The sequence below is a fragment of the Passer domesticus genome, chromosome 6 (assembly GCF_036417665.1).
Source record: "Passer domesticus isolate bPasDom1 chromosome 6, bPasDom1.hap1, whole genome shotgun sequence".
Taxonomy (NCBI): Eukaryota; Metazoa; Chordata; class Aves; order Passeriformes; family Passeridae; genus Passer; species Passer domesticus.
The window spans coordinates 72,389,708-72,400,789 of record NC_087479.1 but is presented as its reverse complement, the minus strand read 5'-3'; positions in this window follow the sequence as shown (position 1 = coordinate 72,400,789).

Sequence of the window (11,082 nt, the reverse complement as noted above, 5' to 3'; positions counted from 1 at the left end):
GCATTGGGGGTGAGAAAGCCAGATTTTCAGGAATAACATGGGAAAGCACCATTGTCTACATTAGGGAAAATTCATTCCTTTCCCATGATTCAAATGCTGATTCAAATGCTGTACTCCCTTTCACACCTGTACCCTTTGTATCTTTCATTAGTTATTCCTGTAAAAACTTTTCCCCTCCCCATCCCCCTCAACATGTATCACGCCACCTTTTGCCCTCCCCACGAACTTTCCAATGACCCACGAGTTGGGTCATTTTGTACCTAACCCCTCTTACTTGCTGCTGTGCTTAAAAACAGTAACTTTCCCCAAGGACATTGCACTCCCCTGGTGTCCTTCTAACTGGTTGTTACCCGATCCTGCTGTCCCTCTGACTCACTGTCCGTTCCTCAGTTTATCCTCCATCTTTTCCTATCACTTTTGCACCTTGCAATAACTCAGTTGAAATTATCCAGGACTCGAGCTTCCCTCTTTCCATCTGGTGAAAAGAAACATCTAGCCAGGGTAGAGCAGGTGGGATTCTGACCCTGGGACCTGGGGAAGCAGTTTCCTTGAGAATCAAGCTCCTCTCCTCCAAAGACACTTCCCCAAATGTCTGCATTTCCCAGAGAACACCAACACACACATCAGAAACCCTGGCAAGGCTGAATTCCTTCTGCTCCTTGCAGCACAGGCACTCCAGCTCGAGCTCATCTTCCTTCCCCCAGCTCTGTGTCACTTCCTTCCCCACGCCCACGTGTCGCTTTGGGCGTGCAGCCCCGGGTCCCTACAAACACGAGCTGCCGCTGCCTCTGCACATGCCTGAACTCCTGCCTGCGCTCACGGCAGCAAAACCAGGCTGTTCCCAGCCAGGGAGCAGAGCCCTGTTCCCGCAGGAGGCTCTGGTCAGCCCCTTGCAGGATGCTCCGCTGTGCACGCAGCACTTCTCCTGCCCGCCCAGAGCACTCCTGGCACAGCAGAGCACAAGCTGGCCGGCTCTGGGCTCAGCACACCCCAAACACAGGCACAGGAAGACTCAGCCGCTGTTTTACAGCCATGCCCAAGACAGCTGGGAAGGGTCCCCTGCCTCTGGTCTCACTTGGTTGTCTTTCTGACTGGGCCTGAGGCAGAGGCTGTGATTCCTCACTTGTGGGGAGAGCAGAGCTGCCAGAAGCTCACCCAGCCTGCAGGCACTGCCTGACAGCGCTGCGGCCACTGGGACACTCGCGCCTCTGAGTCACAGCCACTGCACTGCTGCTGCTGCTTCATTTGCTTTGAGGCACACCCAGAGCTCACTGTTAGGCCATCATGGTGTCTGGTTCTGCCCTCTTCCTCTCCCTGTGTATGCATGGAGCATTCCTGTGCTTTCAGCAAGCTCTCGGGGAGAACTTCCAGCATGGCAAGCTCCTCTGCCCTTGGTGGATGTTTGCCATAGAAGAGCATACTCAAACTGGCTCTTCTAAAACCCAGGGTCCTTGTTCCCTTCAGTGTGCTCAGCACAACCTTTAACTCCATGGTGCTGTGCAACTGGAGCAGCAGGACAGGGACCTTTGCAGCCTGAGCTGCCCTTGTTCCTCTCTGCCCATGCACAGACGACGGCGTGGAAGAGAACGGCAGCAGGGCCCTGCGTGTCCCCGGGCTCAGGATTTGTGCTGCTTCAGCTCCACAGAGGGAGCCACGGGTCAAGTGAAAAAGCCAAAGTGTTTATTAAGGGAAGGCCAAGCAAAGGGGTGAACTGGGAGGGAAAAACGTGGATGGGCAGGGCTTGGGGGCTGGAGGGAGGGAGCTGCAAACAGGGAGCAAGAAGGCTGGAGCTCCTGGAGCTTGCCACAGGCTCAGCTGTGACCAGCAAGAGCTGGGCTTGGAGCTGCAGCTGGTCCCCTCTGCTCTGCAGGTGGTCCCATCTTCAGTGGGAAGTGGGAGTGGCCAAAGGACACTGGATCTTCTGAGCCTGCAGATGAAGTTCGGCAGATCTTGTGTCGAAGGTCAGCTTGACAAACTGGTTTATGAAGGAGGGGCACTCGTATTCGCTCAGGGCTTGAAGGGCTCGAAAAGGGAGGAGCAGAGAATAAAAAAGTCTTGACTAGCATTGATTTGTTTGTTGTTTGCTTTTTAAAATTTTCTGGTCTCTTGATAGCTTAAGAGTTTCAGTCTATCTATTTTTTACATTTCTTTGTTTCGGTTATTTGTTTTCTGGTCTATGGAAATCTATAATATTATCTCAGCTTTTTTTTTTTCTTTTTTTTTTTTTTGTTTTGTTTTGTTTGTTTGTTTGTAATCTACATCATGACTGCCATGGTAAGTTACTTACCAGACAACAAAAACTTTATGCACTTTGTGTTTGCACTGCTGGAAGCTGTGTCAGCTGTGTCATGCTCTTTGTGTGCCCATAAGATATGACAAGGAGCAGCTGTAGTGGATGTCAAAGGAGTGCAAGGAGGGGTGGAGGAATCAATTTGCATTCCTTAGAAAGAAGGGAAACAGAAGTACTGAGATGCTTTACACTACTTCTGTGATGGGTTTCTGGCATATTGTAATACAATTATCTACAAGCAGGAAATCAGCAGGCTGCTAAAAAATGACAGCAGTGGGCTGAATACCCCTAGTGCTGAAGGGCAAGGGATTTAATTTGTTCCTATGTTGGTAGGGATCTCATTCTGTGATAAGGTAAAGAAACAAATTGCAAGTAAAATAAATCTGTGCACATCTGTGTTGAGACACTCTGACTGGCGAGGTGTCTGGATGTTGTGTGCATAAGAATCTCTAACCAAATACCAAATTCTAATTGACTTTCACAAGTGAATTCATACTGGATTTCACAAAGGCAGTTGTCAATGCTCTGCAGTTGAGCAGCTTCTTGAATTAGGAGAAACTTGCTCACTATTCTGAGCAGACTGCATTCTGAAAGTGCAGGTGAAAGAGTTAAAAAATCCCATCAAATATGAATTAGCAGAGAAAGGATTTCTGAAAATTGCATTGTAAATAGAAATATATTTTTCTGATTTTACTTTCATTGTTCTGTAAAATTAGGATGACTTTTATGAATAAAAGAATTTCTGTTTATTGAACATAAGAAATTCTTTTCTTCTTTACAAATAGCTGCATAAATTAAATACTATTTCTATATTTCAGAAAGCTGTGGGAGAGCTGTGGAGAGTTCTGTTTAAATCACCCCAAGTGATTTCTAAATCACTTCTAAATTGTTTAAATCATCTCCAGCCTATAAGATAGGAAACTCTTTTTGTTAGAGAAGAAGCTAACCCATGTCTCTTCATACTTGAAATATCTGATGCTTTGAATAATACATGACATTTGAATGCTGATTTTGCACTTGGGACCAATATCATCTACTAATCTTTAGGGATATTGGGACCTGACATCCATCTCAGCAGCTTGCTTTATGCAGTAACCAGCTGCAAGCAACTTAAAGAACATCAGCTGTGAGAGTCACTTCTAAAACTTCCTGTCTCCAAAGTTAAATTATTTAAACAAATACTATAGGTTTTTAATAAGATGTAAAATGTATAAGGAAGCTTTCAGAATGGCTTAGTGAGATATAAATGGACTGTGATTGACTGGAAATACACCTAGGTGCTGTGATGGTACCTTTTTGCTATGGAAGTGTGAGCCTGCTGTTACTCAGGAATGACAGACTTCATTGTCAGGAAAACAAGAGGTTCCATAGAGCAAGGAGTTTCCAACAGTGCAAACCAGCACCAATCATTTTGCAAGTCAGGACAGCCTTCAATCACATTTCTTTCCAAGTTTCATATTGGATGCTCTCATGACTGTTTTCTGTTCACAGACTCATCTGGAAAATGTGGAGATCTTGAGCTGTTTACACCGACTAATCCCTCAGGCTAGGAAATAGAGCAGAAAACAATGCATGTGACAGACTCCTTAATCCTTTTATGATATCCATCTTTAATAGGCATCCTGATGGCACACAAGAAACCTGACTGCAGAGTGGTGATGCATACAGAGCACATGTCACTAGTTGCTCAAAAGTGGGCCTGTGGGTATTTCAGGCTGAGTGGGTGGGTGTTTTCTATATCACATGCATGTGACAGCTCTCTTCGTGTAGTAGGTGAATGCAGTAACTGATGTTCCACCACTAACATTTGTTTAATGCAATCAAAGAAAAGGGTTTTTTCTTTACATTATTTGTTTCTATATATCCAACTCTGTATCTTAATGGATTCTGAAAGCCATAGTGACTTTTTCATCTGCTGGGTTTTTGTTGTTGTTGTTTTTTTTTTTTTTTGTTTTGTTTTGTTTTTTTTTTTTTTTTGTTTGTTTGTTGTTTTTTTTTAAGAGGTCTAATAGCACAGTTAACACAGTTGAATTATTTCTCCATGTAAGAAATTTCACTCCATTTTCTGCTTTCCACATTTATTCAATTTATTTTCATCAGGTGCCAGCTTGCTGTCTGGCAAACCAATCTCATTCTATATTGGTTTGTGATGAGGCCACAGCACAAAACAAAGCAAAAAGAATAGGAAAAAAGTATCCAAGAAAAGAGAAGCCCTTGACCTCCTTCCTTTATGTGGCAGCCTCATTTGGCTGAAAGATAAGTGTTGTAGTATAGATGAAAGTAATTCCTCTAGTACAAGAAGTATAAATTTATTTCTAGCTCCTCTCAGTGTGGAATTTGTGTGCTAGATTTGGATAGTTAACATTTTGTGACAGGAGTCATGATTCAGCAGAAAATATTTTCTAGTTGAAAAACTCGCGTGACCGATAGCTGGTGAAAACCCAACACAAGCAGAAAGTTTGTTTGGCCACCCTGTCTTAAGAGCCTCACTGCTGAGTGAAATTGGCAAAATGAAGCCAAGATCTTTCCAAAGGCTCGGGCCTGTTTATTGAAAGTCAAGACAAGCGCATAGGAGAGCCCAGGGTGAGCCTGGGACCTGGGCGGCAAGTCCGAGTTCCAAGCTAACAATGCTGCGTGCTGCACAGGGTGTTTCCTTGGGCACGGGCTGGGCAGAAGGACCCAGGTGCTCAGCACCCGCGGCTTTTAAAGTCTCTTAAAGCCACAGGAGTGGTGCACTCTCAATCCACCTGTTGCTTGCTCCTTTTCTTGGTTGTTGGTTGCTCCATAAAATGGTGCATCTCTGGCCAATCATTCCAGAGTTCTGAGGCTTCATTGGCTGCCTGCTCTTGCAATCATGTTTCATATTAATGTCATCATCTCCTGAGGCAGTTTTCTAGCAAATTCCCTCACCCAGATCTCACCACCCTCCCTCTACTGGGCATGCATTCCTATTTCAGCACATTTAATTCCGTAACTTATTACTCTATAACTTATTACCTAAATTAAGTATAACAATTGATTGCATTAAGTAACAATTCATGTCCCCGCCTACAAAAGCTAACTTATTTATAACCCTACTGCCAAGAACTTGGAGCTCTGCTCCTGCGCCTTTCTTGGCAGGGCTCCTGGGGCAGCTGGTTACTGTGCCAACACTACCTGTTCTTCTGTATCAGATACAGGAGTGATGAGAGAAAAAAAGAAAACACAGTGTAAAGCAGAGCTCCTGAAGAAGGGACAGCCACGGTGTGTCCTTTTGTTGTTCAGAAGCTTCTCACCGTCAGGGAAGGGAGCAAACCACATCAAAACCTACCACTTTAAACCTGAACTGGAAATCCGATCATCCTCTTGTGGTATTCACATATTCTGTGGACAGAAAGAGACTTCATTCTCTGCCAGGATTTTCCTGAGAAGCTGTGAGAAAGCTCAGAGAAAACTAATTCTTCTCTTAATCTCTGCACCTGTTGTTGTGCACATGTGGAATGTGTTCTGGAGGTTGTTTACCAAAAGGTAGTTTCCTAATTGGACTCTAGTGCTGGTGTTGGATTCCTTGACCAATTGGATCCAGTGTGTTGGACTGGCTGGGAATGGAGATGGGTTTTTCCTAGTAGTATAGTGTAGTAGTGTAATATAATATAGCATAGCTTAATAAAGCAATTCTTCAGCCTATACTATACTATACTATAATATAGTATAGCTCGATAAAGCAATTGCTCAGCCTTCTGCAATCATGGAGTCAATGCACATTATTCCCCCCATTCGAGGGCCCCCTGCCACACAATAATCCTATAAGGATTGATCAATGGCCTTTAACAGAGAAAAAATTAAATATCCTTAAGAGATTGGTAAAGGAGCAATTAGAGGTCCAAGATCACATCACACCCATGAATAGTCCCGGGAATTCACCAATATTCCTCATCCACAAGAAGACATCGGGTTCCTGGAGGTTGCTTCATGACCTGAGGAAGATGAATGGAATGACTGAAGACATGGGACCTTTTCAGCCTGGACTTCTTTCTTTAAAAATGTCACATTAAAAATGTGACTTTATGGTCTCATTTTTCAATGGGACCTTTCTGAGAGATATCCTTTGTTGAGAATAGAATAGGTTTGTCTTCCCTACAGGTTTCCAAAGACTAGTTTTACAGTGTTAGGGATGATAGCACAAATTGTCATTAAGGCCAGAACAAGATTGTTCAGTTTAGCAAGTCAAGAATTTGCAGTTATCTATTTACCACTGAAAAAAAGATTCTCTTGATTGGGCAATGCAAAATTCTGATGATTTACAATATGCATTATTAAATTTTACAGGTATTTGTTCTGTTCCTTACGTGGCTCACAAATTATTGCAAGCAAAATTGAGTTTTAGAGAGGAACCTGTGTTAAGTGAGGAACCTTTAAATGCAATAACTCTCTTCCCTGAGGGATCTGGGAAAAGTCATAAATCAGTTGTAATTTGGTTGAACCAAACATCTAAAACCTGGGAATCAGATTTTCTAATAATAGAAGGATCTCCTCAGATTGTTGAGCTTGCTGCTGTGGTTCAGGCTTTTCAGCTCTTCCCACAACCTTTTAATTTAATCAGAGATTCTGTTGCTAATGTGGTTAAAAGATTAGAAGGATCAGTTCTAAAGGATGTTAGTAATGACACTTTATATTGTTGGCTTCCCTGTCTTTATACATCATTGCAATATAGAACTAATCCATATTTTGTTTCTCACATCAGGGCTCATTCTTCACTTCCTGGATTTCTAGTGGAAGAAAATGCGAGAGCAGACAAACTGGGAATGGTTATTTCAAACACTTTGCAAAACATTTTTGAACAAGCAAAACTGAGTAATGTCCTTTTTCACTGAAATGTGCAAGCACTTGTGCGAATGTTTCAAATTTCTAAAAGTCAGGCTAAAGCTGTCATCAGTACTCGCCCTGACTGCCAGCTTGTGCAGCCTCCTGTTTCTACAGGAGAGGTCAACCCGCGGTGTTTGCAGAGCCTGCAGTTGTGGCAAATGGATATCACTAAATACCTTTCCTTTGGTAAATTTAAAAATACTCATTTTTCAGTAGACACATTCTCTGGTGCAGTTTTTGCTTCTCTTCACACAGGTGAAACAGGTAACCATGCTTGTCAACATTTTTTGCAAGCTTTTGCTTCATTGGGTGTGCCCCAAAAAGTAAAAGTCTGCAATGGTCCCACATATATATCTCAAAAATTGGCCACATTTTTAAAGGATTAGATTGCTCATCACCATTCTCCCACAAGTCAAGCAATTGTTGAGAGGACACATCAGACATTAGAACACATTCTTGATCAAGAATGAGGGGGGGAGTAGAGATCACACCACAAATGAGATTGAACAAAGCTTTATATATTTTTCATTTCTTGAACTGCTCTGTTGCAGAACCTGATCCACCAATTTTTAGGCATTTTTCAAATAACACACACGCAAAATGAAAAGAAAATCCCCCTGTTTTAATTAGAAACCCTGGGACAGGACAAATTGAAGGTCCTTTCTGATTAACCACTTGGGGCAAAGGGTATGCTTCTGTCTCTACAGGTGCAGGAATTAAGTGGGTCCCAGTGAAAAACATCAAACCATATCACACCCCAGAAGGTGTTGATGAGTCCAAGACTGTAGAAGCAAGTACACAGATGTCAGCTGAACAGAGGGATCACGGGTCACACCTGACGTTCCTTGTTCATTGCTGGGACCTGCAAACTCTGATTTTATGCTGTTTATAAATGTGTCAATTGTTGGTTTTGTAGAGCTTTTTTGGCAAAAGTGTGGTTTTTGTTTTGTGACATTATAGATCCCCTCTATTGGGTTTTCAAAAGTGAAGTTTTTATTAAAGGTCAAAAGCAAAGTTTTTAAATTGAGGAAGATATGGGAGGTTCTTTTGCCAAAAATTAGCTCACGAAAAGAATGGAGCAAAATTGAATGATACACTGATGTTGGTTGTTTTTAATTGTTTAACAATTTAACAAACTAATGCCAATATCCCTGCAATAACACAGTGATATTAAACAGATGTTAACATCTGTTTAATATCACTGTTAAACAGATGTTAAGATTGTTGGGCATGCTACCCTTTGAAATAGAACAGCTGTTGATTTTTTCTTTTTCCTGGCACATGGACATGGTTGTGAGGAATTTGTGGATTGTGTTGCATGAACCTGTCTGATCATTCTGAATCCATCCACAAAAGTATACAAAAGCTGAAAGATTTGACAGCTCCAATTAAAGAAGATGGTGGTTCCTGGTTAGATGATTTGTTCCTAGGATGGAGCTTTGCACCTTGACAAAGGGAACTTTGTAAAATAGGTCTATATGTGTTGGGTGTTTTGGCAGTGATACTGTAGTAATACCTTGCATACCTCAGTGTGTGCCACAAATGATGGACAAAACTATCAAAGAAGTATTTAGCATATAAGAGACATAGGTAGGAAATGGATTCACAGAGAGTTCTCAAAATCTCACAGAGATGGTGGATGAAGGTATTGACATAGAAGAAGGTTTTGAATTAAGACCTTGGAACAGGTGAGACTTCTTCTGACAATGACTTGTAATTGCTATCAGACATGACTTATGCCCTTTGAACTGACTGGACTTTCACAACATTAAAATTGCTGTGTTGTAAAATAGCAAGGCTTAATGTGAGCAAAAAGGATGCTTTAAGCAAGTAAAAAGCCGATATCCTATAGTAAAGCTATGAAACGCAAGGCAGTTAATAAATGACACGGTTATGAAGGGTTTTTTTAGTCAAACCGAGAGGGAGAATTGTGGGAGTCCTTAAAATCAGAAGGTTTTGGGAAAGCTGCAAAAGGCAGGGCTCAAAGACATAAGAACTGCAATTAGAGCTAATCAGCAGCCATAAGTCTGCAGCAAAATTACATAAGACGTAAAAAAGTAAGGACAAATGGAACAATGGTCTTTGTAGTAACGCTTGGCTAGAATAACTCCCTAAGCTACAGAAAAGTATATCTAGTGAGATATTAGGAACTTCTGAGCTTAATAATGGAGCTCTGTGCATTGTACTTTAAGGCTTACAATGGGTATTTCATTCCAAATAAGCAAGCATTGTTTGAACAAAAGGTACCTGTGCTTCTAGGGGTTGGATAGAACTATTGTCAATATGCTTTTGCTTTGTGGGATTGGTCAAAAAAGTTTACTTTTTTAAGGTAAGGTAACATTAAGTTCTTTGTGTGCTGCCGGGGACGTGAGCTGTTGGCATCTTCCCATTGTCATAACCATGTAATGAGAGTGGAAACCAAACAGCTCGAGGCGCGTTCCTCAGCATTCCCGTCCCGTTCATGGATTGACACAGACCCCTGGCCAGCAATGCTCTCCTCTCAGGAAATGTGGAGGGACATGGAGTTATTCAGCTTTGTGAAGAACAGGCCCCAGGAAGACTTTAGCTCCACTTCCCAAAACTTCAGGGTGGCTTTGAAGAAAGTGGGAGACAGCTTTTTTAACAGGACCAGTTACAATAGGATGTGGTCTAATATTTTAAGGAATAGATTGTAAACAAATCAAGTTCTTATATGAACTGTCCATGAGGTAGGTAGACTTCAGGATGCTTGTCTGTGGTTTCCACTGAAGTGTATTTTAGGCAGCTGAATATCATAGGGTTATTATACTATTATATTATTTACTTAAGAGTCAAAGATGCACCTTCACAACAACCCCTTTTTCCCCTTTTTTCTTTGTATAATAAATAAAAATAAGGACAAAACATGGGTTTTGAGCTCTGCCTGAGTCTCTTTTTCACTATGAGAACCTGAGAAAAACCTCTTCTGGATGAGGCTTTTTTCATTTCTCTCAAAGGAAAAAGAGAATCTAGGTTTAATAATATATTTTTCTTTACCAGCCAAGTTCATGGCTTGATCAGGATCATGAGCTTGGTTGGGGGAGGTTTTTTGTATTTATACTTTAAAAACAAACTTTTACTAATATCTAGTGCACGAAAACTTTAGACATGAATAACAGTGCAAGTAATCCACCCTTCTCCCCTTGTTAAAAGTTATAAATTTTGTTAGTGATTTAATAGATGACTTTTAACTTTTAAAATGTGTCTTGGTTTGAAATGACAGATGTCTGCTGAGGAAGGCAGAAACCTCCACTGAAATGGAAAATGTGAAACCCCTCCTTACAAATTGTTGTAGTTTTGAAATTAAGGGGGCCTCTCAGGCAAAGATGCAGGAGCAGGAATAACAGTTCTTTATTAGGGAAGAAAATAAAAGTCAAATAAACAATGCAGTAATACAAAACAACACTGCCAGAGTCAGAATACAACCTGACACCTGTCAGCGATGGAGAGAGATGGAAGACTGACTCAGTGATAGAATCCAATTTTATTGTGGGATACAAACACTTTTATATTATATACTACTTCAGGGAGACTAGTAATGTGTACTACAATGATTAGGTTAAAATCACATACACAAACTTATGCATATAACAACATCTCCTGCTTGCAGAGTTTAATGGGATTTTCTTTTTCTGGTAAACCTCTTTGATTTAATCTTCTTGCAATCTAAGTCTAACTTTCAAAGTTCCATTTGCTTTTGCCAAGGCATCCTGTTATCAAATCTCTTATGTTAACCAGGTCCAAAGTCCATCATCTGCCTTGTGTCCTCCAACACTCCAAGAGACACCTGTTGGTCAGGGGGTTGGTAGCAGTCCAATTGGAATGATGGCTGCCGTCCTCCTGGAGTGTCAGGTGTGGTTCTGTTGAAGCAGTGATCCTGTAGAAAGGTGTAGTCATTCTCTCAAGATCCAGTGGTGGTGTAGATGGGC